Raw genomic sequence first — 23,016 nt, forward strand, 5'->3', positions numbered from 1 at the left:
AGATTTGCAGGGTATATTGTTGCGTGCTAGCGAAGCACTTACTAATGCACGTTTTGAATCTAGCAATTTACGTCAAGCTATTGAGAACAGCGTTAATCATAAGCTTAGTAGTCCGCTCACTAAGCCAAGTTTGTTTATAGACATTTTGACCTTGATAAGTGATAGCCTAACTCTACCTATTCACATGATCGCAACTGTGGAAGCAGCTAATTTGCATATTTATTATGGGTTGTCAACAGTTCAAGCAGTGGTTCATGATGATTTGTTAAGACTTGTAATATCAGTACCTCTTGGAAATGAAGTAACAAATTTTGAATTATATGAGTTACACCCTTATCCTGTATTTGTCCATAATTTAAGGCAACATGCTGAATTAGTCACACATGATTTTTTGTTATTAAGCTCTGATATAAATTACTACAGTTTGCTCAACCGTCGTAGCCTAGAAAAATGCCGAACACATGGTGTTACCCTATGTAAAAGTGATTTTGTGTTGTACGATCGGAGTGAGCCATACCTGCACGCCATTGGCTAGTGGTCGCCGCGCGACGCATAACTGTGGCATCGGCGAGGTGCCGGGGAGAGTCGGGAGGAGGCAGCTACTGAGTGAGGACGTACTTGCGCTCATGATGCCTCGCTCGCGGGTGGACCCACAGTCGCGCGACACGCGGTGTTTATGTTTAGGAGTAATCCCAATAAATGGGTTCAAAAGTACGTAATTCGCGTTATTAATAACTCGCCTTCGGTAATTCCCGATAAACGGCACACCCCCCTCCCCTTGTCCGTTGGGGGCGGGCGGTACACCAGGGGCGGTAGCACTGTGCCGAGGTACAGTGACCAGGACCCGTCAATGGCAGCGAAGATCAGCCGTTACAGAAGCATATTATTTCTTATTTCACAATTTTTTTAAATTAGAAAGAATATAACATATATGTTTCCATCTGAAAGCCTTCATTAAACAACTATTAACATTTACTGGGGTATTATTTACGAAGGATTACCCAACAGATACCGAACTTATTTTTTTAAAGAATTTATTTACACAAACAAAAATATATTTAATAACCTTCAAAGTACTCTCTGCTGGAATATATAAACTTGTACAATATATTAATCAATATTTAAAACAATTTTTTTAAGTTTACTTTGTGGTGACTGAACGCGCCTCCATAGTTTTATTGTTCACGGAAATAAAAAAAAATCGCAGGGGAAAGGTAGTTTGAATTATGAGGGGGGAATAAACAGGGGCAGTGCGATTTTTGGTTTAAAATTGGAGCAGAGGCGTTGTCTTGGTGGAAAAACCTGTCGCACAATTGCTACAAATCATGCCTTCTTCCGCCACACAATGTTACACCGCCACAAAATGTTACACAATCTTTTCTTAATATCAAGGTAGAAAGCCTGGTTAACTGTCTTACCCCGTGGAACAAACTCTGAAAGAAAGACTCCTCTGACATAAAAAAAAAAAATCAACTTTGTTTTGACGTTTGATTTTTATTGAAAATTTTTTAGCGAGTTGAAATAGAAGTCTTCCACTATCTTCAGGGTCGTAACCAGAGCACCATGAACTGCCGGCCACTTGTGGTGAACTTGGAAAACGTTTTGAACATTTGAGAATTCTTCTTTAAATGTACAACGTGCTTCCATGCGATGTTGTATTCGTTCTGCAGTCAGCAGTCGAGGCATGTATTTGGCAGCCACCATTTTCTCACCCAAGTCTTCCGTTAAAATTCTCTCAACTGAACTCCAAGTCACCCCAAACAGCTCCACAAGTTTTGCAATGGTCTGTCGTCGATCTTCTAACATTATTTTACAAATATTTTCGTCTGTTCGAATCGTGGAAGGACGTCCATACCGACGCTCATCAACAATTGATATTTCACCTCTTTTTGAAACGGAATAATCTCTTAAACACTAGAGTTTTCCCTTAACTATCATTCTTGTAGGCCAATTTTAACATTTCAAGAGTCTCCGTGCCAGTTTTTCCGAGCAAAAAGCAAAAATACACAGCCGCTTTCTGTTCTCGATTATCAGCCATTGCAAAAATGACAGGCAAACAAAACAACTGCCACTAAAAAATTCACACATTTCAAACGAAACCTTCTTTAACGACGAAGTTTGGATAACTGATTCGGGAATGGTAGCTCTATATGTCCTTAGCGGTACAACGCAGTACTAATAAACCTCCGCCTCCCACAAAATCAGTTCGGTTTCTTATGGGTACCTCCTGTATGTAATTGATTGTGTATATACATAATAAGGCGAGTTATTATTAATTTGGTCATAACATTCTAAAGAATATGTTACTTATAATATTATTTTACATTCTGAAAAGAAAAAAAACAACATTAAATTTAGATTTATTAATGAGAAATTATAAGGTTTTTGTTTTTCTCTAATCGTTGCTTGTCTTCTATGTATAAAAAAATTATTAAAATGCATATGCACTGTGTTGGATGCATATAATAAAGAAGTTGGATCTAAGTTATGCTAATAATAGTTTATTTAATAAAATATATAATTTTTATTTGATATTAGGTTTGTTGACAGAGACAATTTAAATTGACATTAATGTTTATATGAGTTTAAATATACAAGCATTTTGAATATGCCTAAGATAATATTCAAGACATAGGTACATAAAACCTTAGCGTTATATTAAATTCAGAACAATCCATTTACGACAGTTATTTTATAATATTGCTTATTAATATATCTTCAGAATTACAAAAAACAGTGTATGGTAATAGGTCAGTTTATTTAAAACAATACCTGTAAAATATGAACAGCACTATCATACTTAAATTTTTAGTTCTATTTTATACACAGGAGTTATTAATCATAATTTATGAACTTATAAATAAAAACATAATGAAGGGTTGATTTATTTAATGTGGAAATTTTATTTATATACAAACAGAAAAATCTAAGAAAGGTTTTTAAAAAAAATATTTTATTATTAATTAAAAATTTTAACAACTAAATTTATCGTTCTGTTGTGCCAAAATGTGTGTGTAAGTAATCAATTATCTTAAAAAAAAATTTCAATTTTTGTGCCGGTAGATGTGAACACGTATAAACGAGAAATAGGCTTCATAATGCATCCTTTTAATATCAGTCATATTGAATGGAAAGATTTTTTTTAGTATCTAAAATATAAATAACGAAATAAAACACAAAATAAGAACATACTTCGTTTGGTTCCATTGATGAAAATTTCATCCCTTGGCTTCATGCGTCGAGTTCTGGTATTCTGTTGGAAAGAAACGGTATATCAACAAATTGTAACTAATATTAACACAAACAGGTTCTCAAATTATAATATATTTATGATATTGACTAATGATTTTAAAACACTGCTACTACCTAGTAAGACTACTAATGAATATAAATGCTGATTTTCTGTCTGAGGTCAGAACATTATTTCTCAGGTCGTTTCAAGACCCAAAAAAATATCAAAATGTTCATTTTTCGTAAAACAATTTGCTGGTTTTTGTTTAAAGCTTTAGTTAAAAAACATACTTGCTTAAAATGCGCTTAAGGAGCACAAGCAATAATTGTGGTAGCTAATGTCGTCCGCAAGATTTATATTTCGTTTACAAACATGTATTGTAATATTAAAATCTCTGTATTAATATTTTCTTCGCAATTGTTTCATCGTGTCATAATATGAAAAAACGAAACCAAAAAGAGTAAATACGTACATAAATCATTACACTAGTTAATATGTCTGTGAATGGATGGTCAGATCACTTCCCATAAACCAATACATTGTGAACAGAGCATCAGTGGCAATCTTATAACAGGAAAATAAGGTGGTGTCGAGTTGAGGTTTAAAGGTTAACGCCAATATCATTCAAAATGTCAGCCGTGGTGTGAGATGGTGGTCGGCTCCTCGGATTCTCAATAAATAACAAGGGCCGGTCTTCCCCGATACATACTACGGAGATTAACAAAATGATTTTATAAAATAGCAAAACAGATTAAAGCTAGAATAAAGGACATTGGAATTATTTCAGTGTGAGAAAGCCTTTCAGCACTCGCCAGTGATGTGTAAACGCCTTACCTCGGTAACTAGAAAAATGATGTGTTCACATGTTGTTATTAGTAGAAATAAACTTATAATACGAATCTCAGATATTAAATTTAACGTAGAGTTATGTAAAATGATGCCGAGCGTAAAAATTTAAATGATAAATGAAATTGTCTCTTTTGAAATACTAAAATTTAGGGATACGAATCACACAACTAATTTCTGAGCCCACCGCTATTATTCGCTGCCTAAATTGCGAAAATTAAAATGTCTGCCTTTCACAACATTACTAGACTCTATTAAACACAGATAACCATAAGCAATTCGAAACAAAACGAAATTTTAATCTATTAGAAAAAGCTCCGATAAAGCCCTGCCTTTGGACGTGATTTTCGTTAAGGAATTTTATAAAAATGCTGCCCATTTTGTTAAAATTAACTAAGCATTTATTACTATGAAGTTTCTGCGCACGTTAAGAAATTAAAATTCCATGGAATTACTAAATAATTGATATGAAACATTTAAAAACACATATTATGCACAAAGTATGCGTTTGTATTTTTTTGCTTAAATTACTGAAGTGATTAAGTAAATACTTCCAGCAAACAAACCTTAATCTTATTAAGCCGGTTTTAATTATATTATAATATCAAAAAAGCAAAAAAATAAAAAAATCAGTAAAAATATTTAAGCCATGTCCCTAGAAATAACAAGGACTGCGCTACTAAGCGTCTGGGGAATTTAGAAGAATATATATAGAAATCAATGTAATGACAGTTTTCTTAGGTAATTTAAAACTTACAATCACTTTTTACTATGACTATTTTAGTTTAACACAATTATACCAGAGTATTTTTACTATCATAAAGTTTCATTTGACACACCAACATGTTTGGTATGTCTCTTAATGTTTACCTAAGTGACTATATACATGATTATTTTGCTACAGGTTGGTCCGCCATCATTGTGACATATTTCCATTCATCGACTTATGTTAAATTTTCAAGACTTTATTCGGACCAAATACCGTATACCGAGAGTTACGATGTTAACACATCAATAAATACAATTTTTTTTTAGGTCTTTGTTGCAGTCAATACAAACATACGCACAATATACAATCTATAGTTTTAGTTGTATAAAAATATATTAATTAGAAGAGAAAAGGGAATAATCTTTATGAACGTTGACTTAGTTATAGTGTTAAAGTTTAACATATATTTTGCCGATCCACTGAAGAGAGTGGTATGGCATAATTTAAAAAGAAAAGAGAGATAAATATATTTATTTAAATAAAGATATTAATGTTATAATGCCGTATATTTAATGAGTAGCAGGAATTGTTAAACCAGCAACTTTTTTTAAAGAAAATATGACGGTGGAAATAAATAGCCCTGCAAAGTTACAGGCGCGAACAGTAGCGCGCAAATTTGAATTTTGTGGGCTTCGGGGCACTGCTTAATTAACTGAGCGGACGCACGGTCGTAGCGCAGTGGCGTTCAAGTGTCCCGCTTGAAGCAGGTGAAGAGCCGGGTTTAGACATTTAGAGTTAGCCATGCCGCACGCAATAGCTGCCAGCACAGTAGATGGCTGGTTGCGGTGCGTTCAGGAGATTAGCGCAGTGTGGACTGTTGGTGGGTACGGTACCTCGACTAAGGATTTGACACAGAGAAATAGCACGGCAGACTTTACCATCTCAGTGATGGCAAATATTAACATGATTTACGGGGCGGATGAAAAAGTAAATTGCAGCAGGAGTAGAACGCATTTACCAAAGGCGCTTTCACAACAGATGTGTACCAAATAGGAAGACATTCGCACGGTTTAACCAACGACCGCCTGAAACAGGGAGTATTATAACACCAAGAGTGATGCATACTAGACTGCTAGTAGGTAGTGCGTGGTAGGAACGTTTGTACTTTAATGTGCTGCAATCCCTCGTCATCACGTCTAATAGAGTAGTTCCTTGAAGCCTGCCAAATTCAAATTTATGCGCTACTATTTGTGCCCCTCACATGTTACGGTTTTTTATTGTAATATGTTTCTTAACCAGAGTTGCGTGTTTTGGCATTTCCAGTCACATATTAACTGTAAGTCCGGAATTCGCGAACACTTTTTTATATTACACATGTTGTATATTTTGTTAAAAGACACAAGTAGATTTTTTCAAAATACTTTCTTAATATTTATTACACAATTGTAAAATGTGTCAGAATTTTAAGTACTACACTTAAATTACTAGCTTAATACTTAAAATATTTCTGATTAGATAGGTGGTCAGATCCCCTTTTTTTTTTTTAACCAAAACGATCATAGCTTGTTTAATAGTAGGCTGAAACATAGAATTTTCGCCATTTGGTAATTTGGGGATGTTTGAATAAAAAGCGTGTTTTCAAAAATTCGTTTTCTTTGCTATTGGTATCGTCGCTGCTTTATTTAATCATTTTACATTTTTTATCGAGATTTTTTCCATGATATAATTTTAACTTTGTTTTAAAAGACTAGTTTTTTTATATTTTTATTTTAAGTTACATATTTTGAAACCAGCAAATCCCTGAAGAGATTGCTGTGGCAGAGCATGGCCCTGCTATTTACTGCATTTATATTATAATAATGCTGGAAGATTAGCATAGCATCAAACGTGGCAAAAGCTTTTCGATCTGCGACTATGTTGCTAGTGAAGTCGAAACTCGTTGCAACATTAAATAATCAGCACATACATAGGTGACCATTAGGTACTTATAGAAGTGTTTGCTCACCTTTTTCGGAGTCTTTGGTGAAGGGGACTTCTCTTCCTGACGGCTCCTTTTTCCAGTAGTTCCCGACATAGTACCTGAAGTACCTGCGCAGTCAATACCATCAATTATGTTTCCAGCAATGCACAGCATTAACTTTAAATATACATGTTAGTTTATCTTGATTCATAGACTCTATAATGCTAAATGTCTTCTTCATATGATGCAAAGCTGTGTAAAATATGTAATTTATTGTGGGACAATAAATTTTTTTTAAAATAAGACAATCATATTATTTCTTATTTCATATTTTCTTTAAATAAGAAAGATTATAAAAATATGTTTCCATATCAAAGCCCTCATTAAACAACTATTCACATTTACTAGGGTATTATATAAGAGGGACTACCCAAAAGATACCGAACTGATTGTTTTGAAAGAATTTATTTACAATTTAAACAAAAAATACATTTAATAACTTTCAAAGTACTCTCTTCTGACACTTGTACAATTTTTCATCAATATTTAAAACATTTTAACAGATTTCTCTGTGGTGACTGACCGTGCCTCAATCGTTTTAATGTTCAGGGAAATAAAAAAATCGCAGGGGAAAGATAGTTTGAATTATGAGGGAGGAATACACAGGATAGTGTGATTTTAGGTTTAAAATTGGCGCAGGGGCGTTGCCTAGGTGGAAAAACCTTTCGCACGATTGCCACAAATCATGCCTTCTTCCGCCACACAGGGTTACACAATCTTTTCAAAACATCAATGTAGAAAGGTGGGTTAACTGTCTTACCCCGTGGAACAAACTCTGAAGGAAGACTCCTCTCACATAAAAAAAGAATAAAAAAAAATTTATATATGATTTTATTTGAAAATTTTTGGGGCGAGTTGAAATTGAAGTCTTCCACAGTCTTATTTTTTTTTTGTTTTTTTTTTTTTTTTTCGTTTCAGTGTCGTAACCGTAGCACCATGATCTGCCACTTGTGGAGAACTTGGAAAATGTTTTGATCATTTGGGAATTCTTCTTTAAAAGTACAGCATGCTTCCATTCGAAGTTTTTTTTTTGCTCTGCAGTCAGCAGTCGAGGCATGTATTTGGCAGCCATCATTGTCACACCCAAATATTCCGATAAAATTCTCTGAACTGAACTCCATGTAACCCCAAAGAGCTTTAAAACTTTTTAAATGGTCTGTCGTCGATCTTGCAGAATTATTTTGCGAAAATTTTCAATATTTTCGTTTGTTCGTTTCGTGGAAGGACGTCCAGACCGACGCTAATCATCAATTGATATTTCACCTCTTTTTCAAACTGAAAAATCTCCCAAACACTGGAGTTTTCACTATAGTGTCATTCTTGTAGAACAATTTTAACATTTCAAGAATTTCCGTGCCAGTTTTTCCGAGCATTAAGCAAAATTTCACGACCGTTTACTGTTCTCGAGTATCAGCCATTGCAAAAATGACAAGCACAAAAACCACTGTCACTATAAAATTCACACATGACAAACGAAACCTTCTTTAACGACGAAGTTTGGATAACTGACTCGGGAATGGTAGCTCTGTATGTAGGGACACCTGTATTTCGCGAATACATTTCGTGTCAAGGTATTTCACAAAATACTGTAGGTTTTCTCCTGTGGTTATTGGCTGATGTCGGTGAGAGATGTCGTCCCGCTCTTGACGGGGCCAATGAGAATGTGGTCACCATACTGCTGCAACCTTACATTTTGCCAAGACTCTTAGAGAAAGCTACAGTGTTTTGAGAAATACCTTGACATGAAATGAAATCGCGAAATACAGGTGTCCCTATCTATATATCCTTAGCGGTACAACGTGGTACTACTAAACCTCCGCCTCCCACATCAGTTCGGTTTCTTTTGGATCCTCCTCTATGTAATTGTTTGTGTATATACTTAATAAGGGAAGTTATTATTAATTAAGTCCTAACATTCTAAAGAATATGTTACATAAAATCTTATCTGAAATTATGAAAAAAATCATTCAAATTAGATTTATTAATGAGAAAATATAAAGTTTATTTTTTCTGCATTTTTTGCTTATCTTCTCAATATTAAAAATTATCAAAATTCATATGCCCTGTGTTGGATGCATATAAAAAAGAAGTTGGATCTAAGTTCTGCTATTAATTGTATATTTAATAAAATATAGACATTTTTCTTTGATATTTGGTTTTTTGACAGAGACAATTTAAATTCACATTAATGTATATATAAGTTTAAACATACAATCATTTTTAATATGCCTAAGTTAATATTCAAGACATACATAATACCTTACCTTCAAATTAAATTCAGAACGATCCATTTACGACAGTTATTTTATAATATTGCGTATTATGATAACTTCTCAATTTCAAACAACAGTGATATTTTTAATAGGTCAGTTTATTTAAAACAATATCTGTATTGAACAGTACATTCATACGTAAATTTTTCGTTCTTATTTTAAACACTGGAATAATTAATCATGATTTATGAACTTATAAAAAAAAATAAAAAAATTGTTGATTAATTTAATGTGGAAATTATGTTTATATACAAACAGAAAAAATACAGAAAGTTTTAAAAAAGTATTATTTTATTATTAATTAAATATTTAAACCATTTAATTGACTGTTCTGTTGAGCCAAAGTTGTGTGAAAGTAATCAAATATCTTAAAAAAAATGCAATTTTTATAACAGTAGATTTAAACACGTGTAAAGGAGAACGTGCTTAATAATGCATCTTTTAATATCAATCATATTGAATGGAAAGATTTCTTTTAGTATCTAAAATCTAAATAACGAAATAAAACACGAAATAATAACATACTTGGTTTGGTTCCATCGATGAATATTTCATCTCTTGGCTTCATGCGTCGAGTTCTTGTATTCTGTTGGAAATAAATGGTATATCAACAGATTGTAACTAATATTAACAGAAACATGTTCCTAAATTATATTATATTTAAGATATTGTCCAATGATTTAAAAACCCTGCTAGTACATAGTATGCCTACTAATGAATATCAATGCTGATTTTCTGTCTGAGAACAGAATATAATTTCTCAGATCGTTTAAAGCCCAAACATATCAAAATGTTTATTTTTCGTAACAATATTGCTGGGTTTTGTTTTAAGCTTTACTTAAATAAATCATACTTGCTTCACATGCTCTTAAGGAGCACAAGCAATAATTGTGGTAGCTAATGTCATCCACAAGATTTTTATTTCGTTTACAAACATGTATTGTTTTATCAAAATCTATTTATTAATATTTTCTTCTCAATTGTTGCATCGTGTCATACTTTGAAAAAAAGATTCGAAAAAGAGTAAATATGTACATTACACATTACACAAGATAATATGTCTGTGAATGGATGGTCAGATCACTTCCCATAAACCAATACATTGTGATCAGAGCATCAGTGGCGATCTCATAAGAGGACGATAAGGTGGTGTCAAGTTCAAGATCAAAGGTTAAAGCCAATATCATCCAAGATGTCAGCCGCGATGTGACATGTAGTCGGCTACTCGGATCCTCAATAAATAACAGGGGCCGGTCTTACCCGATACATACGACTGAGTTTAAAAAATGATTTCAAAAAATAGGAAAACAGTTTAAATTTTGAATAGAGGACATTGGAATTATTCAAATGTGAGAAAATCTTTCAGTACTCGCCAGTGATGTGTAAACTTCTAACCTCGGTAACTAGCAGAATGATGTGTTCTCATTTTGTTCTTGGTGAAAATAAACTAATAATACGAAAATCGGGTACGAAATTTAACGATGAATTATGTAAAATAATGGCAAGCTTGATATATTAACTGAGAAATTAAAAAGTCGCTTTTTAAATACCAACATTTAGAGATACGAATCACATAACTAATTTCTGAGCCCGCCGCTATAATTCTCTGCCTGAATTGCCAAAATTAAAATGTCTGCCTTTCACAACGTTACTAGACTCTATTAAACATAGATAACCATTAGTAATACAAAAAAACACAAAATTTTAATCTATTAGAAAAAGCTCCGATAAAGCCCTGCCTTTGGACGTGATTTTCGTTAAGGAATTTTATAAAAATGCTGCCCATCTTGTTAAAATTAACTAAACATTTATTACTATGAAGTTTCTGCGCACGTTAAGAAATTAAACTTCCATGGAATTACTAAATAATTGATATGAAACATTTAAAAACACATATTATGCACAAAGTATGCGTTTGTATTTTTTTTGCTTAAATTACTGAAGTGATAAAGTAAATACTTCCAGCAAACAAACCTCAATCTTATTGAGCTGGTTTTAATTATATTATAATATTATCAAAAAGTAAAAAAATCAGTTAAAATATTAGAGCCCTGTCCCTAGAAATAACCAAGGGCTGTGCTACTTAGCATATTGGGAATTTAGAAGAATATTTATAGTAATCTATGTAATGCCAGTTTTTTTAAGTATTTTAAAAATTATTATTACTATTTACTATGAATATTTTAGTTTAACACAATTATACCAGGGTATTTTTATTTTATCATAAAGTTTCATTTGGCACACAAACATGTTTGGTATGTCCCCTTATGTTTACCTAAGTGACTATATACGCGTTTATTTTCCAAAAATTGGTCTGCCATCATTGTGACATATTACCATTCATCGATTTATGTTACATTTTCACGACATTATTCGGTCCAAATACCGAATACCGAGAGTTACGATGTTTACACATCAAGAAATACAATTTGTTTTAGGTCTCTGTTGCAGTCAATACAAACATACGCACAATATACAATCTATAGTTTTAGTTGTATAAAAATATATTAATTAGAAGAGAAAAGGGAATAATCTTTATGAACGTTGACTTAGTTATAGTGTTAAAGTTTAACATATATTTTGCCGATCCACTGAAGAGAGTGGTATGGCATAATTTAAAAAGAAAAGAGAGATAAATATATTTATTTAAATAAAGATATTAATGTTATAATGCCGTATATTTAATGAGTAGCAGGAATTGTTAAACCAGCAACTTTTTTTAAAGAAAATATGACGGTGGAAATAAATAGCCCTGCAAAGTTACAGGCGCGAACAGTAGCGCGCAAATTTGAATTTTGTGGGCTTCGGGGCACTGCTTAATTAACTGAGCGGACGCACGGTCGTAGCGCAGTGGCGTTCAAGTGTCCCGCTTGAAGCAGGTGAAGAGCCGGGTTTAGACATTTAGAGTTAGCCATGCCGCACGCAATAGCTGCCAGCACAGTAGATGGCTGGTTGCGGTGCGTTCAGGAGATTAGCGCAGTGTGGACTGTTGGTGGGTACGGTACCTCGACTAAGGATTTGACACAGAGAAATAGCACGGCAGACTTTACCATCTCAGTGATGGCAAATATTAACATGATTTACGGGGCGGATGAAAAAGTAAATTGCAGCAGGAGTAGAACGCATTTACCAAAGGCGCTTTCACAACAGATGTGTACCAAATAGGAAGACATTCGCACGGTTTAACCAACGACCGCCTGAAACAGGGAGTATTATAACACCAAGAGTGATGCATACTAGACTGCTAGTAGGTAGTGCGTGGTAGGAACGTTTGTACTTTAATGTGCTGCAATCCCTCGTCATCACGTCTAATAGAGTAGTTCCTTGAAGCCTGCCAAATTCAAATTTATGCGCTACTATTTGTGCCCCTCACATGTTACGGTTTTTTATTGTAATATGTTTCTTAACCAGAGTTGCGTGTTTTGGCATTTCCAGTCACATATTAACTGTAAGTCCGGAATTCGCGAACACTTTTTTATATTACACATGTTGTATATTTTGTTAAAAGACACAAGTAGATTTTTTCAAAAGACTTTCTTAATATTTATTACACAATTGTAAAATGTGTCAGAATTTTAAGTACTACACTTAAATTACTAGCTTAATACTTAAAATATTTCTGATTAGATAGGTGGTCAGATCCCCCTTTTTTTTTTTAACCAAAACGATCATAGCTTGTTTAATAGTAGGCTGAAACATAGAATTTTCGCCATTTGGTAATTTGGGGATGTTTGAATAAAACAGCGTGTTTTCAAAAATTCGTTTTCTTTGCTATTGGTATCGTCGCTGCTTTATTTAATCATTTTACATTTTTTATCGAGATTTTTTCCATGATATAATTTTAACTTTGTTTTAAAAGACTAGTTTTTTATATTTTTATTTTAAGTTACATATTTTGAAACCAGCAAATCCCTGAAGAGATTGCTGTGGCAGAGCATGGCCCTGCTATTTACTGCATTTATATTATAATAATGCTGGAAGATTAGCATAGCATCAAACGTGGCAAAAGCTTTTCGATCTGCGACTATGTTGCTAGTGAAGTCGAAACTCGTTGCAACATTAAATAATCAGCACATACATAGGTGACCATTAGGTACTTATAGAAGTGTTTGCTCACCTTTTTCGGAGTCTTTGGTGAAGGGGACTTCTCTTCCTGACGGCTCCTTTTTCCAGTAGTTCCCGACATAGTACCTGAAGTACCTGCGCAGTCAATACCATCAATTATGTTTCCAGCAATGCACAGAATTAACTTTAAATATACATGTTAGTTTATCTTGATTCATAGACTCTATAATGCTAAATGTCTTCTTCATATGATGCAAAGCTGTGTAAAATATGTAATTTATTGTGGGACAATAAATTTTTTTTAAAATAAGACAATCATATTATTTCTTATTTCATATTTTCTTTAAATAAGAAAGATTATAAAAATATGTTTCCATATCAAAGCCCTCATTAAACAACTATTCACATTTACTAGGGTATTATATAAGAGGGACTACCCAAAAGATACCGAACTGATTGTTTTGAAAGAATTTATTTACAATTTAAACAAAAAATACATTTAATAACTTTCAAAGTACTCTCTTCTGACACTTGTACAATTTTTCATCAATATTTAAAACATTTTAACAGATTTCTCTGTGGTGACTGACCGTGCCTCAATCGTTTTAATGTTCAGGGAAATAAAAAAATCGCAGGGGAAAGATAGTTTGAATTATGAGGGAGAAATACACAGGATGGTGTGATTTTAGGTTTAAAATTGGCGCAGGGGCGTTGCCTAGGTGGAAAAACCTGTCGCACGATTGCCACAAATCATGCCTTCTTCCGCCACACAGGGTTACACAATCTTTTCAAAACATCAATGTAGAAAGGTGGGTTAACTGTCTTACCCCGTGGAACAAACTCTGAAGGAAGACTCCTCTCACATAAAAAAAGAATAAAAAAAAATTGATATATGATTTTATTTGAAAATTTTTGGGGCGAGTTGAAATTGAAGTCTTCCACAGTCTTATATTTTTTTTGTTTTTTTTTTTTTTCGTTTCAGTGTCGTAACCGTAGCACCATGATCTGCCACTTGTGGAGAACTTGGAAAAAGTTTTGATCATTTGGGAATTCTTCTTTAAAAGTACAGCATGCTTCCATGCGAAGTTTTTTTTTTGCTCTGCAGTCAGCAGTCGAGGCATGTATTTGGCAGCCATCATTGTCACACCCAAATATTCCGATAAAATTCTCTGAACTGAACTCCATGTAACCCCAAAGAGCTTTAAAACTTTTTAAATGGTCTGTCGTCGATCTTGCAGAATTATTTTGCGAAAATTTTTAATATTTTCGTTTGTTCGTTTCGTGGAAGGACGTCCAGACCGACGCTAATCATCAATTGATATTTCACCTCTTTTTCAAACTGAAAAATCTCCCAAACACTGGAGTTTTCACTATAGTATCATTCTTGTAGAACAATTTTAACATTTCAAGAATTTCCGTGCCAGTTTTTCGGAGCATTAAGCAAAATTTCACGACCGTTTACTGTTCTCGAGTATCAGCCATTGCAAAAATGACAAGCACAAAAACCACTGTCACTATAAAATTCACACATGACAAACGAAACCTTCTTTAACGACGAAGTTTGGATAACTGACTCGGGAATGGTAGCTCTGTATGTAGGGACACCTGTATTTCGCGAATACATTTCGTGTCAAGGTATTTCACAAAATACTGTAGGTTTTCTCCTGTGGTTATTGGCTGATGTCGGTGAGAGGTGTCGTCCCGCTCTTGACGGGGCCAATGAGAATGTGGTCACCATACTGCTGCAACCTTACATTTTGCCAAGACTCTTAGAGAAAGCTACAGTGTTTTGAGAAATACCTTGACATGAAATGAAATCGCGAAATACAGGTGTCCCTATCTATATATCCTTAGCGGTACAACGTGGTACTACTAAACCTCCGCCTCCCACATCAGTTCGGTTTCTTTTGGATCCTCCTCTATGTAATTGTTTGTGTATATACTTAATAAGGGAAGTTATTATTAATTAAGTCCTAACATTCTAAAGAATATGTTACATAAAATCTTATCTGAAATTATGAAAAAAATCATTCAATTTAGATTTATTAATGAGAAAATATAAAGTTTATTTTTTCTGCATTTTTTGCTTATCTTCTCAATATTAAAAATTATCAAAATTCATATGCCCTGTGTTGGATGCATATAAAAAAGAAGTTGGATCTAAGTTCTGCTATTAATTGTATATTTAATAAAATATAGACATTTTTCTTTGATATTTGGTTTTTTGACAGAGACAATTTAAATTCACATTAATGTATATATAAGTTTAAACATACAATCATTTTTAATATGCCTAAGTTAATATTCAAGACATACATAATACCTTACCTTCAAATTAAATTCAGAACGATTCATTTACGACAGTTATTTTATAATATTGCGTATTATGATAACTTCTCAATTTCAAACAACAGTGATATTTTTAATAGGTCAGTTTATTTAAAACAATATCTGTATTGAACAGTACATTCATACGTAAATTTTTCGTTCTTATTTTAAACACTGGAATAATTAATCATGATTTATGAACTTATAAAAAAAAATAAAAAAATTGTTGATAATTTAATGTGGAAATTATGTTTATATACAAACAGAAAAAATACAGAAAGTTTTAAAAAAGTATTATTTTATTATTAATTAAATATTTAAACCATTTAATTGACTGTTCTGTTGAGCCAAAGTTGTGTGAAAGTAATCAAATATCTTAAAAAAATTGCAATTTTTATAACAGTAGATTTAAACACGTGTAAAGGAGAACGTGCTTAATAATGCATCTTTTAATATCAATCATATTGAATGGAAAGATTTCTTTTAGTATCTAAAATCTAAATAACGAAATAAAACACGAAATAATAACATACTTGGTTTGGTTCCATCGATGAATATTTCATCTCTTGGCTTCATGCGTCGAGTTCTTGTATTCTGTTGGAAATAAATGGTATATCAACAGATTGTAACTAATATTAACAGAAACATGTTCCTAAATTATATTATATTTAAGATATTGTCCAATGATTTAAAAACCCTGCTAGTACATAGTATGCCTACTAATGAATATCAATGCTGATTTTCTGTCTGAGAACAGAATATAATTTCTCAGATCGTTTAAAGCCCAAACATATCAAAATGTTTATTTTTCGTAACAATATTGCTGGGTTTTGTTTTAAGCTTTACTTAAATAAATCATACTTGCTTCACATGCTCTTAAGGAGCACAAGCAATAATTGTGGTAGCTAATGTCATCCACAAGATTTTTATTTCGTTTACAAACATGTATTGTTTTATTAAAATCTATTTATTAATATTTTCTTCTCAATTGTTGCATCGTGTCATACTTTGAAAAAAAGATTCGAAAAAGAGTAAATATGTACATTACACATTACACAAGATAATATGTCTGTGAATGGATGGTCAGATCACTTCCCATAAACCAATACATTGTGATCAGAGCATCAGTGGCGATCTCATAAGAGGACGATAAGGTGGTGTCAAGTTCAAGATCAAAGGTTAAAGCCAATATCATCCAAGATGTCAGCCGCGATGTGACATGTAGTCGGCTACTCGGATCCTCAATAAATAACAGGGGCCGGTCTTACCCGATACATACGACTGAGTTTAAAAAATGATTTCAAAAAATAGGAAAACAGTTTAAATTTTGAATAGAGGACATTGGAATTATTCAAATGTGAGAAAATCTTTCAGTACTCGCCAGTGATGTGTAAACTTCTAACCTCGGTAACTAGCAGAATGATGTGTTCTCATTTTGTTCTTGGTGAAAATAAACTAATAATACGAAAATCGGGTACGAAATTTAACGATGAATTATGTAAAATAATGGCAAGCTTGATATATTAACTGAGAAATTAAAAAGTCGCTTTTTAAATACCAACATTTAGAGATACGAATCACATAACTAATTTCTGAGCCCGCCGCTATAATTCTCTGCCTGAATTGCCAAAATTAAAATGTCTGCCTTTCACAACGTTACTAGACTCTATTAAACATAGATAACCATTAGTAATACAAAAAAACACAAAATTTTAATCTATTAGAAAAAGCTCCGATAAAGCCCTGCCTTTGGACGTGATTTTCGTTAAGGAATTTTATAAAAATGCTGCCCATCTTGTTAAAATTAACTAAACATTTATTACTATGAAGTTTCTGCGCACGTTAAGAAATTAAACTTCCATGGAATTACTAAATAATTGATATGAAACATTTAAAAACACATATTATGCACAAAGTATGCGTTTGTATTTTTTTTGCTTAAATTACTGAAGTGATAAAGTAAATACTTCCAGCAAACAAACCTCAATCTTATTGAGCTGGTTTTAATTATATTATAATATTATCAAAAAGTAAAAAAATCAGTTAAAATATTAGAGCCCTGTCCCTAGAAATAACCAAGGGCTGTGCTACTTAGCATATTGGGAATTTAGAAGAATATTGTCGCGGGTTGAAATTTTGCAGGGTTGTTGAAATCAAATTTAGGGACTTTACTGACGGGACTCTGGGCTGGCTGCTCTGTTCACTCGTCAGCGCAAGTGGCGTGACCAAGTAATTGGGGCACGGGGCCGGCGCGGCGCGCTGCGGGCTTGCAGAATTTTGTTTGTTTGTTTGGCCGCACGCTGGCGCAGCCACGGGCCGCAGTTACTGGGGCGCGCTGTCGTAACAAGCCGCGCGGTGTGGCCTGCACATCGGGGTAGAGGGGGGGTAGTCTTCCCAGATGTTCTAGTTAGTTGTTTAGTAAATTTGACTTCAATAACGAGCTTTTGTTATGGTAGGCGCGGCAGGGCGCGCGAATTTAAGCGCAAGTGATTGGTGACTCGGGGCTCACTCAGGCGGAGGCTATGCGTCTCACCTGTGGTCACGAGTTGTTAGTTCGTTCGTGATGTAGGAATTCAAGCTTTCGGGCGGAAGCTATGGCCGACGCCAGAGGCCACGAGTCGTTTAATTTAAGTTAGGTCATAATGTAGTCATCTTCAAGCTTTCGGGCGGAGGCAATGGTCGACGCCAGAGGCCACGAGTCGTTTAATTTAAGTTAGGTCATAATGTAGTCGTCAAGCTTTCGGGCGGAGGCTATGGCCCTCGTCAGGGGTCACGCGTCATAGTTTTTAAAATGTAATGTTCGTTCGGGATTTCAAGGGCAGGAGAGGCCCCTACGTTATTTTTTTAAAGTAATCGATCAAGAAAGGCTTTTCGGAAAATGTGAGTATGGACTTATCTTTGTTTTAATTTTAAGTAATAATTATGATTTGAGGTATTCGGAAGGACTAGGGAAGTGTTTAGTGAAGTTCTCTCATTCTCTCTCTTGTAAGGTCGTTCAATCGTTAAGGAAGTAAAGAGATTATTGTTTTAAATTGTAATCCCGCTATTTAAATGTTCTTTAAAATGATGTTGAGTATTTGACTTTAAGAATAAAATAATTTTAATTAAGTATTATGTTATTTTGCAAAATCTCCTTAGTTCAGCTCTCACCAGACATCCTGTACGGGATGACGAACCTATGATCCTAGGTACAGTAAAGTATTTTATGAAGTTAAGACTAGTTGATGCCAAGCGAGTTGTTTCTATGTAAAGAGCTACGATTCTCTCCCCCCTCTGAAGGTGCACGTGACAGAAATGGTAGAGTTCGCCGGATAGGTTCTATTTCTGGAGAGAGAGAGAGGTAGATTTTTATGTTTATTATTAAGTTAGTTTCAGCTTCTGATAGCAGGTTATTAAGAGTTTACTTGAGGAGAGGATTACGGAATTTTAGTCTATAGTGGAGGAAGTCTTTGAGATTTTTTTTTTGACGTAACAGATGTTTATTTGAGTATACTTGTAAGGATAAAGTTTATAGTGATAAGTTGTTTTAAGTCGTTGAGTTTATCAGGGATTTTTACGTGAGGAGAATACGTTATAATTTAAATGATTAATAGAGATAATGCAAGTGGTTTAATTTAATTGAAATTAATTTTAAGATTGTAGGTTAAGAGAGTTAAAATTTAAAATAAAGTTTTTTTCGTAAATAGGAATTATTTTCAAGAGAAGTTTGTTTTGTTTTCGTGCGCGTAGGAGACGAGACGTACGAATTAAATCAGTCGAGGGAAGGATAAACGTTAGAAAGGAATTAAAGAGAAAACGAGAGTTTATGTAAAAGAGAGTTATAGAATTTATAGTGATGTTTTGTTTTAATTAGAAAAATGTTGAGAGTTGTTTCAGAACGACACGTCAGTGGACGTGGCAGAGTGAACACGTGACGGGGAGGTGCTGAGACCTAGCGGAGAACGGAGGAACCGCAAGCGAGGGTTGGCGCACCTGATGGAATTCGGTGACGTCACGGGCTCATACGGAGACGTGGACAGGCCGTGACCTTGTTTTGATCAGCTGTACGGTAACTTAGCGATAAGAAAATAGACTATTGGTTAAATAAATTTAAATTTAAGTGTGTTTTAGGAGAAGAGGAACTTTCAGTATGTAAGTAATTTAATTTAAGAAGTGTATGATGTATAGGCTAGAAGTGTTTCGTTGTAAGTTGTTTATGTTTTTGTTAGTTAAATTCTACCTCGGTTTTAAAAATATTTTTTTGGGATTTGTAAACATTATTAAGGAGGTACATTATAAAATCGATAAGCATTGAGAAAAGTGGGAAGGATAGTTTTTGTGTGTAGAGGGAATTTACTCCAAGGGAACAGAGAGACAAAATTAATGTTTTCTTTAGGGCGAGGGACCCTAAGGTGAGGTGTTGTGTCCCTGGGAAGTAGGGATTGTAGAACAGACCCATAGGAGATGGGCTATCTACGTGAATTAAGGGTTAGGAGAATCCTGAGTGTTGTTAGTAGTTTGGGGCAGGAGTTCCCCATGGTAGTACCGAAGTGGCTATCCTGTATGGGATAGGGTACCATTTCAATGAAGTTTGTTGGTGGGGTTAGAGCCCCCTGTGTAGTGGGCCTATAGCAGATAGGCACTACAGTGAAATTTTTGGTTATTTTGTGAGGTAAATTCCCTGGAGGTTAAGTAAGATTGGATTCAGTTAGGAAGGAGGGAAATGAGAAACATTGCTGTAGAGAGTTAGTGTACTTGCCTAATGTGAAATTGAATTTTACTAAATTAATTTAGGAGAAAGTTTTGTTCGGTAAATAAATAATAATGGAAGATAGCTAGATAATTAATTAATTTTTTTGAGTAAGGTGTTTTAAGTAATGAAATAAAATAATGTGAAGAAGTTTGAATAATTGGGGAGGAATTTCTTTAAGAGTGTAGATAATTGTTTTTGAATTTATTGAGATATTCAGCCAGTGGAGTTTGAGTATGAGAGATACAGTGAGATTTCAAGGAAATTGGTTGTTTATTAATTAGGACGAATGAGATTTTATGATTAAGAGTCAGTAAGCATAGTTAAAATTTACGACATAATATTTGTTGACAGTTTACAGTTATTAAGGAGAAAACAGAGTAATCTATTTATTTTTATTTTAAGGGTTTGAAGATAAGATTATGAATTTTTTTTTTGAAAGTTTCTTGGGCATGTTTGAATAATTTTTATTTGGATTTTAAGAAATTACAGAGAAAATTTAATTGATTTACATTAGTTTGGAAGTATGGAGGTTTAGTGTTCGATTAGCCCTAACTTGATGGTCGGATCCCAAAAGAATGCCGTAAAACCGATAGCCAATTGAGAGGAATGCGGTAGGCGCTTGTGTAGAGAGGGGTTGTGGGAAAACTCCTTGGGACTGATGGCAGATCAGGGGCCCTAAATAGTGTGTGATGCTGTAAAACCAGTGCAGGGAAAGCCTGGTATGCTTAAATTTTTGGGCACAGGTTAGGTAAACCTGGGGTTCCATGGGATTTAGTCATGTTAGCTGCTGTGAGACATTAAGATTTCCAGGCTCCATAGTAAATTCAATGTAAATTTTTGTTTTCTTAAAATAATAAATTTGTTTTTAATTTTTTTGAGATATTTGATTTGGAACAGTGAATACAGACCCCGAGGAATAAGAGTTGTCATGCTGTGAGAGGAGAAGGTGGTAGGCCTAAAAGGGTACAGGCACCACAGAGGTTATTTGTATTGCATAATTTAAATATAAGGAAACTTGAGAATTTGAAATTTTGTTGTTGGTTTGTACACCCATAAGAAGAGTATAGGCAGAATTTTTATTGTTATGAGATGTCTAATTTAATTGAAAAGAAGAAAGTTTAAAGATGCAAGGTAACATTATTATTGTAATAATTGAAAGAGATTAAGAGGTAGAGAGAAATAGGCAGTTTTTGTTTGTAAGTACTAAAGTTTACATATAGAAATTTAGTAACTAAGAATGAATAATAAGTTAAGTCTAGTGTAAAAGTTTTTTTTAAGTTTGTTAAGTTAAGAGTCACAAGTAAATTTTTTTTTAGAGAGAATGTCTTTGATAGGAAGTATTAGAAACTTATGGGAATTTTAGGGTAACATAAATAATGTAGGTAATGAATAATAAATAGATGGTAGGTCTTAAGTTAGGATTAACATTTGAAGCAGAATTTAATTAAGAAGAAGGAAAATAAATAGGCCTAATGAAAAGAACAAAAAAGGATTTTATGGTAAAGCATTTTTTTTAAGTAATAAACAATGAATAATAATGTTGTTTCAGGGTAATGTGTACTAATAATACAATTTTTTTTTTTAGGACCAAAGAACAGGAATTATGTAATTTAAATTAACATGTATTTTTGAAACTGTTACAGATTCCTTAAGATGAGCTGAGCAGCAGTCCAGTTTACAAGATGACAAGAGTTCGAGAGACAAGATACAAGATCACTGAAACAAGAGCCAAGACTGAAGATTCAAGAGAAGAGAAAGCTGGCAGCCATGGACTTACAAGTGGAGATTAATAAGGTCATGTAAAGTTTTATTTTTTTTTATGGAAGACAGTAACTGGAGTTTTTTTTTTGTTATAAACATTATTTACAGAACTTTTTAGGTTATAGTAATGTAATGGAACTAGTGAGTTGTGGTAGCTGTCAAAAAGAACTAATACCTTAAGTTTAATTTTTAAAGTTAATTTTCTTAATTTACAGAGGGATTAGTAGTTTTTTTTAAAACCTTATTTAGGTTGGAATTTAAATACAATAGCTTATTATAAATGTGTACGAACAGTTCAAGTTCACAGTACTGATAGGTAGGTCAGATGATCTTATTGATTTTGATGATTTGTTGTTTTGAGTTGATTTTTAAGTGTTGTGAATTAGACAATGAAATAGTTCTGAAAACTTAAATTATTTCAAGCTAAGAAATAGTAAAGTTAATTGTAACTCAAAGGACACCAGAATTTAATTTTTTTTTGAATTAGTAATGTTTGAAAATTTTATACTTTACAAGAAAGGTTATAAACAAACAGATCGGATGGAACAAGGATGCAGTAAATCACAATTTCATTTAGAATTATTGATTAGCTTTTGAGGTTATGAAGTAAAAGTAATTATAGTTTAAAAGTTTGAATAAAAAAAAAATGTTTTTTTTTATTTGTTTGAAATAGAAAGTTTAAAAGTTAATTAGTCATGATCTAGGTGGGTGATGGGGTGGGAATTGGCCACTCTTTTTCCCTATAACCTCCCTAACATGGCCTTCTATTACAACTAACAGAAATAAAGAAGAAGAAAAATGAAGAATTATTAGTTAGAATGTTTCTTTCATGAAGATACCTGATGAACTTTTACTGTTTGGAAGAATAGAAGCAAGATTAATCAGATGTTTTACTCAGAAGAAGAAGAAGAAGAAGATAAAGCAGTTTTATGACTCGACAAGCCAGAGATTGGTGTTTCCCCTCTGCGCTTCTATTGACTACGTTGTTTACTCTCATGGGATAGCTGGTTCGGCACCATGGAGAGAGATTGGTGGGCATTGTGGTTGCCC

At 33.4% G+C, this 23,016-nt stretch overlaps 1 long non-coding RNA gene across 1 annotated transcript; it reads left to right on the top strand.

The window, feature by feature from the left end:
- The first annotated feature begins 17,599 nt into the window (after positions 1-17,599).
- Positions 17,600-22,765, top strand: LOC134529140 (uncharacterized). The gene is made up of 2 exons (XR_010074478.1): positions 17,600-19,604; positions 21,849-22,765. It is a non-coding gene; the product is annotated as an uncharacterized LOC134529140 (long non-coding RNA).
- Positions 22,766-23,016: the final 251 nt, after the last annotated feature.

Source organism: Bacillus rossius, chromosome 2 (assembly GCF_032445375.1).
Source record: "Bacillus rossius redtenbacheri isolate Brsri chromosome 2, Brsri_v3, whole genome shotgun sequence".
Classification (NCBI taxonomy): domain Eukaryota; kingdom Metazoa; phylum Arthropoda; class Insecta; order Phasmatodea; family Bacillidae; genus Bacillus; species Bacillus rossius.